The sequence below is a fragment of the Dasypus novemcinctus genome, chromosome 19 (assembly GCF_030445035.2).
Source record: "Dasypus novemcinctus isolate mDasNov1 chromosome 19, mDasNov1.1.hap2, whole genome shotgun sequence".
In the NCBI taxonomy this organism is placed as follows: Eukaryota; Metazoa; Chordata; class Mammalia; order Cingulata; family Dasypodidae; genus Dasypus; species Dasypus novemcinctus.
This window is the reverse complement of record NC_080691.1, coordinates 68143862-68159785: the sequence shown is the minus strand read 5'-3', so window position 1 is coordinate 68159785 and position 15924 is coordinate 68143862. Positions and strand designations below refer to the sequence as shown.

General features: G+C 41.9%; 1 long non-coding RNA gene across 3 annotated transcripts in view; it reads left to right on the top strand.

The window, feature by feature from the left end:
- LOC131274630 (uncharacterized) overlaps positions 1–15924 on the top strand; it is a 70731-nt gene that overhangs the window by 2401 nt on the left and 52406 nt on the right. Inside the window, exon 2 of one of the 3 annotated variants that reach the window (XR_009181919.1) lies at positions 6988–7425. This is a non-coding gene — a long non-coding RNA (uncharacterized lncRNA). Of the gene's footprint in view, positions 1–6237; positions 7426–15924 lie in introns of those variants that run through there. The other 2 variants (XR_009181918.2, XR_009181917.2) reach the window with 2 other exon arrangements.

Here is a 15924-nt window from a genome sequence, read left to right as displayed (position 1 = left end):
TAAAAATATATCAGATTTTTAATAATCTCACAGCACTTTTTCAGAAGATAACTCTTCCTACTAATGTTCAGAAATAGACTGACCAAACATTAACTTAAAATGCAATCTACCAGTAAATGTGAACCAACTTTAGTTGTAACTACATTTTTAATTATGTGGTTGTGGCACTACTGACTCATTACTAAAAGCAAAATTTCACATGTGAATTAAGAAAACTATCATGGCTTAACCTTTTTAAAGGTTTTTCTCAATATGGAATACTTAGTATCTACAGTCAACATTACTGATGCAAATAATTGCATTTCTACTGTACTGTCTGTGGAATACTTTCTAGGGAATGTTTGAGGACACTCCCTTTTCTTTGGCCAGATGCTGATTTTGAGGTTCCCAACTGAATGGGATTATCAGATAGTAGATTTTTTGAACTGAGTAGCAAATTTTCTTTTTTCATGCTTGAGACAAGAACTGAGAAAGGCATTCACAACAGAACTCTCAGGTGACATCTTAGCAACAGATGAATGTAGGAAATCATTATTAATTTATTTACAGTTCACACTATGATCCCTTATTTACAGTCTACACAGGTGTCCCACTTGAGTAAAAGGTGGGTTTCAAAAAAAGTTATAGTTTGGGGTTCACTTTAGACACCCAAAAGACAGATGTAGGGTACTTTATATAGATGACAGCATAGGAAGGCAGCAGAGCACAGTGACCAAAAGCATGGGTGCCAAGGTCTGGTCAACTGTGTTCAAATCTCATTCAGAGGCCACCCAAAACAGGGAACATTATATAAACTCTTTATGTGTCCAGTTTTCCATGCTGTCTTTTGAAGATTTTAGCCAGACCTGCTTATTAGTTTGTATTATGAGACTAAAAATAAGTAAATGTAAGGAAATCCTTAAGAAAAATGCCCAATATATCATAAAAGCCCCAGAAGAGTTTACTTATTAAATGTTGGGAGGAATTTGCAAGAAACTTGCTAGTACTTCCCTCCAGAGTGGGTGCCTGATGGTTCCAGGACAAGGGAGATGGACACTGACTTTCAGCCCTCAGTGGGGTGATCCTTTACAGCTCACAGAGAACACGTGCTCTGTTCTGAGATCCCACATCAACCCTGTGTGGTCAACAACACTGCTGAGTGAATGATTCTAGTCAGGAAATGTAGTCAGTGCCCCCACTCAGCGGATTCTGGGGTTACAAGTTACCTCCCAGGAGCTGTGGAGAAAGGCCTGCCAACTACTTTATTACAGGAGAGAGAGTGGTTCAAACCCTCACCCTTCCTTCTGCATAAGTGTGTTCTCTGACCCAAACCATAACTCAGGTTTCCCCTCAAAGAGTTCCTCTGAAGGACCAGGGAACAACAAAACTTGTGAACATCGTGCCCCAAATACTCCCACTGTCAGCTGCCTCATGTGAGCCTTCCTGGGGGCATGTAATCTCTCCTAGTGATCAGGGGTGTGCTTGATTCCCATCCTGGCTCAGAACCCACCTTTTCACAAAGAGCTGCCACATGAGAGCTCTGCAAAGAATGTGCTCTCCTTGCACTCAAGTCTGAACAAGCAGTGGCAGAGGAGAGAGTCCCATCCATAGCTATCCCCACCCAGGACTTTCCTCAGCATCTCTAGCCTCCTTTCTTTGGGCCCCAATTGCTCATGTACTAAGGGATGTCCCTTCTTCTCCTTCCCCCAGGCTGCACTCAGTTACCTGCACCCTCTGCTATTATCCCAGAGAAATGCCACCATGAAATCTGGCAAAATCATATGCCCTTTTAGGTAAAGATAGACAGTCCATTAATGAGAAAGGATAGTGAAGGGAGTCACTCCATTTAACTTCAAAATTTGTCTTACTTATGCTCTAGCTTCCTAAACCATGGAACCACTAACAAGTCTAATATGTGTTATTATGGTCAACATCTAAAGAAGCTTATTTTGTGATGTAAAACACAATGGAAAAAAATTATTCTATTTTCCCCATACTTACTATTGAAGAGCATACAGGGCAGTGAGAAAATCAGTAGGTAACTTCCTAAAATGAAAATTTTGGATAACCCCCAAGGATTAAAGGAAATATGTATATTGGTTTATAAACTGACATTTGGAAACTCAAGTTCTTATATCTAGGTTTGGAAAACTAGTTATATGAATGGTACTAACATACCCCAAGTATACTGAGTTATATATACACTTAATGATGAATAGAGGTTGAAAAGGGTGTTAAAAATATCTTTAGTACACCTCATCATATGAAATGCATCCTTTCTGGTCCCTACCAATCCAGAATCACTCCATATTCTGCAATAATTATTTTACTACATCCCTGCTGAGTAAAATAACATTAACACAGACATGGTCTTGAGGAAGAGAGTGAATGGTAAAGAACTTTATAAGAAATCTAAATTTTTCTAAAGGGACACTCATTTTGAGGCAACCAGCTTGATAGATGGATCTAAAATAAGGATTAAGAGAAAAGTATAAATCACATCTAAAACTCTTTAGGACAAATTGGAGAGGAGAAACTAGAAGAAAAGTGAATCATATTTTGTGGAAAAATTTTCTGCCAATTTTTGGGGATTGAATTAATCATGTAGGCCAATATGATCATACCTCTTAAGCAGCAATTGAGATTTCCCATCTCTATGTACTGTGGAAACTAAGCTGGGAGCTTTTCCACCTGCTACCAACTCCAAATCTCTCTGGGCATAGAGTGACAGGACCATGAGCCTTACGTGCATCATGAGATAACCATGGCAACCGGTCATCACAGAATTTTCAAAGGGAATGTATTCTCCATATTGCAAGGTCCAACTGCTGCTGTGTGGCCATTTCACTTGGCCATCAGCATTGAATGGGTGTTTCTATATCTCAACATCCTCTCCGATATTTTTTTATTTTCTGTTTCTTAATAACACCATTATAGTGAGTGTGACATGGTATTTCAGTTTGGTTTTGAGTTGCATGTCCATAATAGCTAATGAAGGTAAGGATCTTTTCGTGTGCTTTCTGGTCATTTGTGTATACTCTTTGGAGACACAAATCTTTTCCCCATATTTAATTGGGTTTTCTTTCATTGTATTGTTGAGTTTTAGGATTTCTTTGTATAGTCTAGGTATTAAACCCTAATTGGATATATAGTTTCCAATTGTTTTCTTCCATGGAATGAGTTGTCTTTTCATTTTCATGATAAAATTATTTTAGGTGAAAAACTTTTTAATTTAGATGAGGTCTTATCAATTTTTCCTTTGTTGCTTGTGCTTTGGGTGTAAAGTCTAAGAAACCATTGCCCAACATGAGGTGCTGAAGATAATTTCCTATGTTTTCTTCTAGAAATCTTATCTTACTAGTTCTTTTAGACCTTTATACATTTTCAGTTAATTTTTTGTATATGAGATGAGATCAGGGTCCTCTGTCATTGTTTTACATTTGGATATCCAGTTCTCTTAGCATCATTTATTGAAGAGACTATTTTGAGTGGACTTGGCAGCCTTGTCAAAAATCAATTGGCCATAGTTATGAGAGTCTATTTCTGAATAATTTTGAGGGTCCATTCAGTTCAATTGGTCTATGTATCTACTTGTCCCAGGACCATGTTGTTTAGGCCACTGTAGCTTTGTAATATGTTTTAAAGTGAAGAAGTGTGTGTCCTCTGAGTTTGTTTTTCATGATGGTTTTGGCTTTTTGGGACTGTATGTCCTTCCAAATAAATGTGTTGACTTGTCTTTTCCATTTCTACAAAGTTGTTTATTGCAATTTTCATTGGAACTGCATAGCATCGGTAATTCATATATCTTGGTATATTTAACCTTCCAATCCATGAGCAGGGAATATCCTTCCATTCTCTTAAAAATTCTTTTTGTATTCATAATTTTGAAGTTTCCCATGCATAATTCCTTTACATCCTCAGTTAAATTTATTCTGGTAGTTGGAAATGGACTTCTTTTTTTCATTTCTTCCTGAAATTATACATAAATACTACTGATTTGCTCATGTTTATCTCAACAAACAGCACTTTGCTGGAATTGTTAGCTTGAATAACTTTGTTGTACAATGTACAGGACTTTCTATATATAAGATCATGTCATTTGCAAGGAGAAAGTTTTACTTCTTTTACTAAATGGATGTCTTTAATTTCTTTTTCTTGCTTACTTGGCTCTGCCTACAACATCCAGTACAATGTTGAATTACATCGGTGACACTGGGCATCCTTGTCTCATTCCAGATCTTGGAAAGTTTTCAATCTTTCACCAGTGATATGGTATTTGCAGTGGTGTTTTTCAAGTATGCCCTTTATAATGTTGGTGAAGTTTCCTTTTATTCTTATTTTTCTAAGTGATTTTAGGAAGAAAGGATGCTGGATTTTGTCACATGCCTTTTCTGCATTAATTTAGATGATATTGTTTTTTCCCCCTTCATTTTTGGTTTTTAAACTCTCCAATCTTTGTGATTTCTTTCTGCTTGTGTTGGATTTAGTTTGTGCTGTTGTTTTGTTAGTTCCTCCTGATGTGCAGTTCGGTGTTTGACTTTTGCTCTTTTTTCTTTTGTAGTTTAAGCATTTAGGGCTATAAATTCCCCCCTCAGTACTGCGTTTGCTACATCCTGTAAGTTTTTGTATGTGGTGGTTTTGTTTTCAATCATCTCAGAATGTTTCCTAATTGCTTTCCTGCTTTCACCGTTGAGACAGTCCTTAAAAATGCTGTTTTCTCAAAGCTGTTGGGGGAGAGAATCAATGCCCAAAGGATGTTCATGAGCCACCAGAATGGCCCCAATGCTGACACAATTTCCTGACTCTACATTTCAAACCCTAACAATTATGTCATTTCCCTCACATGAACCCCCCCCCCCAAAGGTCTAGATGAAGTCCAGACTTGTAGCCCTCTTCCCACAGCATTTTTACATTATCTGTCACCTACTTTGGCGAGCCTCTCTGAAGTCAAGTGACTTCCCTGAGTGACTGGTGGTCTATTTGGCTCCCCAAGCTGGTGCAGAACCCTGGGCATCCCAGACCAACTGCTACACGGCAGCTCCTCAAATGATTAGCTTCACCTTCCACTGAGCAACCCTGGGTGATCAGTTGATGTTCATCAACAGGGATAGTGACCCACTGCACCAGGGCTTTTTGGTTCAATGGATGAAGTCTGGAAGCCCCCAGCTTTTTCCCTGGCTAAGGTCTTCAATCCTGTCTGAGCAGCCTGGATTGAAAATAGGCATAGAGTTCACAAGCCCTAATTATGTACCTTCTCTGCAAGTGTTCTTCCTCACCAAACCACGTCCATTCTGGAAGATATGGGTTTGAGACCTTACAGCCCTTATGAATTTTACTGACCATTACTGATACTACATGCCTTTTTCTTTACTGTTTCACAAGCTGAACTCACTACAGATCTGTGACAGTTAGGCTAATGTGTCAACTCAGCCATGTAATTGTGCCCATTTGTTTGGTCAAGCAAACACTGAGCTAACTGTAATACAAGAGCATTTATGAACTTTAGTCACCATTGACTCTACTGCAGTGGTAAATCATGGATAGCTGGTTATAATTACATCAGTCAGGGGCATTGCCATCAGCAGTGAGTGATGCTTAACCCAATCAGTTAAATGCCACCCAACATTAAGAAAGCAAAAACCCAATTAAAAGTTATTAACAACCATGATTGTAACATTCTTACATCAATATCAAAATGTACGTGTTAAGGCTAGGGGAGTACAGAAGAGATATACTAAATGTATGCTATGGACCATATTTAGTGGTAATAGTCTGATGATAAATCTCATAATCTGTAACAAATGAATGTTCCACAATGGTGTGGTTGTTGAGTGCTTGTAGTATGGGAATTCTGCATATCAGCATGATTGTTTTGTAAGTTCACAACTTCTTTTATATATATATATATATAATATATATATATATATGGGGGAAGTGATTCTGGCATTGAAAGAGAATTGCCCAGCCCATCTTTGTACAGCCAATATGTCCCAGAATTTGTCAAGAACTTTCACTGGACTTTCATTGCAGCCCCTGGTTGCAGCCTGCCTGTGGAACCTGGACTTGTGAATCCCCATGGCTGTGTGAGAGATTCTTACAGAATCACATACTATTGACATAATTTCTTGTTGATTCTATTTCCCTAGAGAACACTGACTTATACAGCTTTGTACAGGGAGTGGTTTTTTTTTTTCCAATTTCTTCTCAATTTATTCATTTTTTTAAAAGATATTACATTAAAAATATATATGTATGAGGTCCCCATTTGCCCCCACCACCCCCACCCCACCACTCCCCCCTCAGTAACACTCTTCCCCATCATCATGTCACATCCATTGCATCTGGTGAGTACATCTCTGGGCATCGCTGCACCCCATGTCCCGTGTTCCACACCATAGCCCACACTTTCCCATGTTCCATCCAGTGGGCCATGGGAGGACATACAACATCTGGCAATTGTCCCTGGGGTACCACCCAGGACAACTCCAAGGCCCAAGAATGCCTGGGAGTGGTTCTTGAGGAACAGAGTCTTTACATGGGGTGTCTGAGGTGGTTTTGGGAGTTTTGCAATAGTCTCTTTAATTGAACTCAAGGGAACTGACAATTCCCTTTCCAATAACAAAGAGGCTGCTAATGGTTTATGGTGTGAGTTAGCAATTGAGATGCACAGATAGCATCACTGGATTCCCCTACTTCCATACTTATAAGAAGCAAGGATCTGGGTGAGAGTGTTTTCAATACCTTAACAGAGTTCTGTGCAGTCAAACAGTGTAATGATGTTGGCTGGCTCCTCCTAGATAGTCTGGATAGTGTTACAAAAGAAAGAGATGAGTTAAAGGCTTCAGATTTGAAACTTAAACTCCACATGGATGATGCAAAAGTTTCTATGTGTGCTCTGAAAGAAAATCTTGTCTCCTGTGCCACAGGCTTGAAATATCTGAGAACCAAACGCAGACTCATTGTATGAGTAATGGAGTTACAAAGGAAACTAAAATCCCAATCCTGCAGGGTTTCTTCAAACTGAAGACTTTGATTGGAAAAGAGTGGAATTCAGAGAATTGGGATGGAGATATATGGGATGATGATATTGATGGAGACATTGAAACCCTGAATTCTGCTGTGACTTTATCACATAAGCCTGCCATGGCCTGCCCTGTCCAGATCATACCTTGCCAACCTTGTATCATCCAATGTCCAGCCTGCTCCAGGGAGTCTGAAACAACTTCCAGCCCTGAGGTGGGTACCAGCCAAACTGAAGCCTGCCCTGCCCAGCCTCTGGCCTGCCCCAAGGAGTCTGGACCTCCTCCCAGCACTGAGACATGTACCAGCCAAACTCCAGCATGCACTGCCTAGCCTCCAGTCTGCCCTGAGGAAACTACCTTCCAACCCCTGCCTGAAGAGATTAATCCTGTCTCACCAGAAGAAAATGCAAGAGAATGCCCTGAGGTCAGTAGCTTGCAAGGCATTTCTAATCCTTCTCCTTACCCACCCCCACCACCTCTCTTGTATTTGAGACCTATTACTAGACTAAAATCACAACAAGACCCCAAAGGTGAAATACAAAGTGTGACCCATGAGGAAGTAATGTATACTCAGAAAGAATGGCATGAGTTTTCAACTTATATAGACAGAAATCATGGGAATATGCGTGGGAATGGATACTAAGGATATGGGATAATGGTGGAAGAAATATAAAGTTGGATCAGGCTGAATTTATTGATATGGGCCCACTAAGCAGAAATTCTGGATTCCGTGCTATAGCTGGATGGGTTAGAAAGGGCTTTAACAGTTTGTTTGGGTGGCTGATTGAAGTATGGGCCAAAAGATGGCCTAGCATGTCTGAGGTTGAGATACCCGATTTATGCTTGTACACAGTAGAAGAAGGAATTCAAAGGCTTAGGGAGATTGTAATGCTAGAATGGATTTACCATTTTAGAGCTGCCCACCCCCCAAGAAATGTCCAGAGGACACACCTTTAATCAGGACTGTAAGTAATAATTTTGTAAGACTTACTCTATCTTCCCTGGAGAGCTCTGTGGTTGTTGTTCTCTGTAGTCCAGATATAACTGTAGGGGGGACTCTGAGGGAATTAGAATCCTTAAACATTATGGGGGTGATTGGATGTCAGTCTGGTAAAAGTCAAATAGCAGATAATCTCAAAGTCAAGGTGGGCATGGCTACCACCATGAAAGGCAGATTCAAAAAAGCACTCAAAATAGTCTGAGTTGCATAGAGTTATGGTATTGGATAATACATAATGGGGGACCTAGCAGTGAAATAAGCAGTCTACTAATTTTCTTCACAATCTTTATAAACAGAAGTGTTCTAGGTTGAGTGAATAAAACCCTAACTCAAATTACAGATGCAGAGAATCACAGCACCTTAATCAATTCCCAGACTTGAGATGGTTTACAGACCCAGAGCCCCTTGAATGAGGAGAAGGCCAAGTCTCCTTGGAGGAAGGATCCCATTAAACTGCCCAAACTTTATACTGTTAATCTTCCTCCCACTTTTCCCTAAGGAGACCTACTTTTACCAGAGTAACTGCATTGGGGAAAAGGAAATGATCAGACATTTCGGTAATTATTAGATACTGGCTCAGAAGTGACATTAATTCCAGGAAACCCAAAATATCACTATGGTCCACAAGTCAGAGTAGGGGCTTATGGAAGTCAGATGATTAATGGAGCTCAGGTCTGTCCCACAGTTGGTCCAGTAGGTCCCTGGACTCATTCTGTGGTTATTTCCCCAGTTGCGGGATGCATAATTGGAATAGACATACTCAGTAAGTGACTAGATAAGTCCCCACATTGTATCCCTGACTTGTGGAGTGAGGGCCATTATGGTTGGAAAGGCCAAGTGGAAGCCACTAGAACTGCCCCTACCTAGCAAAATAGTAAATCAAAAGCAATGCTGGATTCCCGGATGGATTATAAAAAGTAGTGCCACCATCAAAGATTTGAAGGATGCAGGGGTGGTGATTCCCACCACAACCTCATTCAACTGTCCTATTTGGCCTATGCATAAAACAGATGGATCTTGGAGGATGGCAGTAGATTATAGTGAACTTAACCTGATGGTGACCTCAATTGCACCTGCTGTTCCAGATGTGTTACCATTGCTTGTGCAAATCACATCCCCTGGTACCTGGTATGCAGCTGTTGATTTAGCCAATGTGTTTTTTCTCAATTGCTATTAGTAAGAACCACCAGAAACAGTTTGCTTTCAGCTGGCAAGGCCAGCAGTATACCTTCACTGTCCTGTCTCATGAGTTTATGAACTCTACAGCTCTATGTCATAGTATTGTCTGCAGGGATATCGATCATCTCTCCCTCCCTCAGGGCATCACACTGGTCCATTATATTGATGATATCATGTTGATAGGACCTAGTAAGCAAGAAGTAGCAAAGACTGTAGACTTATTAGTAAGGCATTTGCATAAGAGAGAATGGGAGATAAATCCAATTAAAATACAAGGTCCTTCCACCTCAGTGAAATTTCTAGGTGTCCAGTGGTGTGGGGCATGTTGAGCTATCCCTTCTAAAGTGAAGGATAAGCTGTTGCATCTGACCCCTCCAATGACCAAAAAGAGGCACAATGCTTAGTTGGTTTCTTTGGATTTTGGATACAACACATTCCTCACTGGGTGTGCTACTCCAGCCCATTTACCCAGTGACCAGAAAAGCTGCTAGTTTTGATTGGGTACCAGAACAAGAAGAGGTTCTACTTCAGGTTCAGGCTGCTGTGCAAGCTGCACTCTCACTTGGACCATATATGATCCAGCAGATCCAATGGTGCTGGAAGTTTTAGTGGCAAATAAAGATGCTACCTGGAGCCTTTGGCAGGCCCCTACAGGAGGATCACAATGCAGACTCTTAGGATTTTGGAGCAAAACCCTGCCATACTCTGCAGATAACTACTCCCCTTTTGAGAAACAGGTTTTGGCCTGCTACTGGGCTATAGTGGAGACTGAATTCTTAACCATGGGACATCAAGTTACCATGAGACTTGAGTTTCTTATTATGAGCTGGGTATTGTCTGACCCACCAAACCATGAAGTTGGGAGTGCACAGTAGCACTGCATAATAAAGTGGAAGTGGTACATATGAGATAGGACTCGAGCTGGTCCTGAAGTAAGTTACATGAGGAAGTAACCCAAATACCCATGGTCACCACTCCTGCCTTGTTACCTTTTCTTTCCCAGCCCACTGTTTTGGCCTCTAGGGGAGTCCTTACAATCAGTTGATTGAGGAAGAGAAAACTTGGGCCTGGTTTATAGATGGTTCTGCACAACATGCTGGTAGCACCCAAAAGTGGGCAGCTACAACACTGCAGCCCCTTTCTGGGACATCCCTGAAGGACAGTGGTGAGGGAAAATCCTCCCAGTGGGAAGAACTTGGAGTAGTGCACCTGGTTGTTCATTTTGCTTGGAAGAAGAAAGGGCCAGAGGTGCATTTGTTCACTGATTCATGGGCTGTTGCCAATGGTTTGGCTGGATGGTCAGGTACTTGGAAGGAACATGATTGGAAAATTGGTGACAAAGAGGTCTGGGGAAGAGGTATGTGGATAGGCCTTTTTGAGTGGGCAAAAGACATGAAAATATTTGTGTCCCACATGAATGTTCACCAGGGGGTGACTTCAGCAGAGGAAGATTTTAATCAAGTGAATAAGATGACCCGCTCTGTGACTAATGCTGTCTCTTTCCCCAGCCACTCTTGTCATTGCCCAGTGGGCCCATGAACAAAGTGGCCATGAGGTAGGAATGGAGGTTATGCATGGGCTCAGCAATATAGACTTCCCCTTACCAAGGTTGACTTGGCTATAGCCACTGCTGATTGTGCAACCTGCCAGCAACAGAGACCCACACTCAGCCCCTGAAATGGCACCATTCCTCAAGGTGACCAGCCTTCTACCTGGTTGCAGGATGACCTCATTGGACCACTCCACCATGGAAGGGGCAGTGATTTGTTTTAACTGGAATAAGACACATACTCTGGATATGGGTTTGCATTTCCTGCATGCAATGCTTCTTCTAAAACTACTATCTGTGGACCAACCAAATGCCTTATATACCTCCATGGCATTCTACACAGCATTGTTTCTGATCAGGGAACCTATTTAACAGCAAATGATGTGTGGGAATGGGCACATGCCCATGGAATTCACTGGTCTTACCATGTTCCCCATCACCCTGAAACAGCTAGATTGATAGAATGGTGGAATGGCCTTTTGAAGACTCAAATACAGTGCCAACCAGGTGGCAATACCTTGCAGGGCTGAGGCAGTGTTCTCCAGGAGGCTGTGTATGCTTTAAATCAGTGTCCACTCTATGGCACTGTTTCTCCCATAACCAGGATCCATGGGTCCAGGAATCAAGGGGTGGAAGTGGGAGTGGCACCACTGACTATTACCCCTAGTGACCCACCAGGAAAATTTTTGCTTCCTGTCCCTGCAACCTCAAACTCTGCTGGCCTACAGGTTTTAGTCACAAAAGAAGGAGTGCTGTCACCAGGGAACACAACAATGATTCCATTGAAATGGAAGTTAAAACTGCTACCAGATCTCTTACCTCTGAATCAACAGTCAAATAAGGGAATTACTGTACCGGCTGGGGTGATTGATCCTGACTGTCAAGGGGAACTACTACTGCATCTACATAATAGGAGTACAGAAGAGTTTGCCTGGAATACACGAGATCCTGTAGGGCATCTCCTAGTACTGCCATGTCCTATGATTAATGTCAATGGAAATTTGCAACAACCCAATCCAAGCAGGACTAACAATGGCCCATATTCTTCAGGAATGAAAGTTTCAATCACCCCACCAGGCAAAGAACCATGGCCAGCTGAGATGCTTTCTGATGGTTTGGAAACATGGAATGGGTAGTGGAAGAAGTGATAAATATGAACTTTGTCATGTGACCAGTTAGAAAAGTGAATGGTCATGAATCTTTATTCCTTGTTTCATTTTTATGATGATTTTATATGTACACAAAACAAATTTCTTTGTCTTCTTCCCCAAACTTTTGCCTTATCATATAACAAGTTCTATCAATTTAATGTCATAATATTTGAGGATATCAAGTTTGAGAGTGAATATTACTCAAGAACTTGCACCCTATTCTATATGGAATTAATATGTTTCCAGTTGTACACAAGAGAGTTGAACATTGTTAGGCAGAAATATAGATATATACATGTCTGTTACTGTTTTTGCTTAGAGACTAAGTATGGCTTAAGGTAATGTGTATGGTTACCAGGTTGACAAGGGGTGGACTGTGATGGTTAGGCTATTGTGTCAACCAGACCATGTAATTGTGCCCAGTTGTTTGGTCAATCAAGCACTGGACTAACTGTAATACAAGGGTATTTATGGACTTCAGTCACCATTAACTTTATTTTAGTGGTAAATCATAGATAGCTGGTTATAATTGCATTAATCAGGGAGATTGCAATCAGCAATGAGTGACACTTAACCCAATCAGTTGAATCCCTTAAAAAGGGGAAGTAATTCCAGCATTGAGAGAGGATTTCCCAGCTCATCTTCAACAGCCAACATCTCCCAGAACTTGTCATGAACTTTCATTGGACTTTCATTGCAGTCCCTGGTTGCAGCCTGTCTGTGGAACCTGGACTTGTGCATCCCCATAGTAGTGTGAGAGACTCTTATAGAATCACATACTATTGACAGATGTCTCTTGCTGTTTCCCTAGAGAACCCTGACTAATACAAGATCCAGTGATTTATGGTTCACAGAAGAGCAGACACTGTGGATTATTTGTTCTTTCAGAGGCTTCAACAACCTTTTGAGAACCCATCCTGCTTTCAGCCCAATCCCAAAACCCCCAAGGAAAACAACCAGCCCTGTTCTGTGAGATGAGCTACAACCTTCCCTATGTGTCCCAATAAGACATTTGAGAGAATTGCATCCCTCTGTTAAGGAGGGTAATTACACGCCTACATCATCAGAGAGTCCCACAAATTCTTACATATCTAGGTCAACTGAAGCTCAACCAGAGATCACTCCATGTGATATGATTTAGTCTATCACAATCTCACAGGAGAGATATGCTTCACTACATGAGTTTTCACAAGGCTTTGCCCTGTTTTAGCAGAGATGACAGAAGCAGGGAGATAGAGTGAGTGCAAAGCTGAATAGAAGAAACAAATCAATGGCCCAGTGTATAAAGTGTGGCCCAAAGGTGACCAGTTCCATTCATGTATCTCACCACAGCCATGGGATTCTAGTGAAACAAACAATCCTGTGTTGTATCGCATCACATTTGCTTAATGTGCATACAGGAAACAGCTACTTATATGTAAATGCAAGAATCTCAACAGTATCTGTGGATGGGGGTTAAAATGGGTATATTGATGTGAATTCCTGAAGTTGACCATATAAATAAAGACAGGATTAAACAGTAGACAGAAGGAAGGAACTGAAAGGCTTGGTGGCACTGCAGTCAGTATGGACTCAGTCTTCTTTCACCCCTCCCCCCCCCACCCAGTGCATTGATGCTCAGAAATGTGCTTCCATCTTCAAGTCTAGAGCCACATAAGTGGTCTATTTAGCTAGCTGGGCATGGCAGCCACCTCCGAGCCTCCCCTTGCCTGTGTGGCAGTCAAATGTCTTCACTTCACTCTCTGTCTATAACTATCAGATTTGGGTGAGCAATTCCTTGACTTCCTTTTATTCCTGTGGACAAATCTAAACCATCTTCTCTTAGAACCTTCCTCTGGCCACCTGTGAGGCTGGGTTGATGGTCTTCTGGCCATCCAGCTCATGTTCTCTGAGGACCTCTGGTGCAGCAGGGAGGGGTGTGGATCTGGACTCCTGCCCTCCAGGGAAACCTCCAGTATTGCTGTATGGGCTCATGAAAATGGCATTTTGTTTGGCACATGAAGTCATGGGAGAGGTCTGTGAGTTCTGGATGGAGCTGCTTTCTGAGCAGTTGGAACAGAGGTTTCTCTTTAGAGGTCAAGGTCTTCCAGGAAGGAAGAGAGGCCCTCACTGACACCTGGAGCATAAATGTGAACTTTGTGCTCCAGAGCTGAAGAGGCGCATCTAAGACTGTGCAGAGCTGGTGGCAGGGGCAAAGCTTGCCCAGGAAAGTGCCCATAAAGAGCAGATACATAGGGTGGGTCTCTGAATATCTTACCATGGTCCAGAAAAACTCTATTAAAGGCAGAGTCCACCCTGATTGACTTGTGCCTGGGGTGCAATGGAGGAAAGAACATGCACAAACACAGGCAGGATGTTGGTGTGTCAAAGCCTGTGGTCCAGCCCCCAGGACACTCCTGCATTACTGGACTCTGTTGTTTGAAAATCATGTTTGGTATGATTGAGAAAGGACTTAATGGTAGATATACCCAACCTTCTGCTCCAGCACCAGCACTGCCATCATCCATGTAAGGCAGGAGTCCCCTGAACTTGCAGGGCAGAATCAGGTGGGTCATTGGTCTTAGACTCTTGGAAGCCTACTATAGGAGGAGCTGTGGGGTCAGCACCAGGAAATCTTGCATTTTCTCCAGGGTGACTGACAACCCATGCACAGCTGAAAAGTAGTGGCCACCCAGATCCTGCTGTAGTATGGTCAACCTTGGTAGGGAGGATGGCTGGAAAAGACCGACTTCCCCTCTGACCCAGCAATCCTACTCCTAGGTATTCAGCCAAGAGGAATGAATACTGTTGCTCACTCCACAAGTTATATGCCAATGTTTTAGGTGCTTTATATGTGTCTCTTAGATAAAGGACTATTTAGGTCACACAATTTTTCTAGAGTTTTTTGCAATTGTTTTTTTCTCTATTTTTTAAAATTTACATTAAAAAATATAAGCAGTCCACAAATATCCCCCACCCCCCTCACCCACTCCTCCCACATGAACAACCTTTTTCAGCATCGTGGGACATTCATTGCATTTGATGAATACATTTTGGAGCACTGCTGCACCACATGGATAATGGTTTACATTGTAGTTTACACTCTCCCCTAGTCCACCCAGTGGGCCATGGCAGGACATACAATGTCAAGCGTCTGTCCCTGCAGTACCACCCAGGACAACTCCAAGTCCTGAAAATGCCCCCACATATCTCCTCTTCCCTCTCCCTACCCTCAGCAGCTACCATGGCCACTTTCTCCACCTCAATGCTACAATTTCTTCCATTACTAATCATAATAGTTTCATAGTACATTATCAGCAAGTCTACTCTTGTCCATACTCTATTTCTCCATTCTGTAGACCCTGGGATGGTTGTGTCCACTCCACTTCTATATTGAGAGGTGGCTTAGATTCCACATAGATGATGGATGCAATTCTCCTGCTTGCAGTTGTAGGCACTCTCGGTTCCCTGGTGTGGTGGTTAACCTTCTTCACCTCCCTGTTAGGTGGCTGGGTTAAGTCCAATAAACCAGAGGGTAGGAGTTGCGAGTCTGCTGAGGCTCAGGACCTGGCTGTCACATGGACAGTCCAGAAATTCAGGTCTCCTGAGTACACACCAACACTAGCGCCAACCACAGATCTGGTGAAAGTAACAGAAGAGGCATGTGTAGAAAGGTCACATCTGAGTCCAACTCCATCACACTCAGGAACACAAACTCCAAAGTTGGGTCAACTGACATGGCACTGAACTGATTGCTCTGAGAATAACATATGTATACCAATCTAGTCAAATGTATTAGAGTTAACATAGCAATTCAAATGACAGCCTTTGAAGCACTTGGATCATTTCAACCCCACTTCTTATAGTGGTCACCTACATTCCCTCTACATGGAGGGTGTCCTCCCACCCAGAGTAGAGTCTAACTTTTACAAAAATGTTGTACCTTTTAAAATATATGAAACAATTTTAAAGTTTAAAAATAGGTTATTTCCTTTCCCCATTTCTGGACTATATCTTTTATTCCTGAAGCTTCCTTCTTGTATCATTTCTATTCAGCCTGAAGCA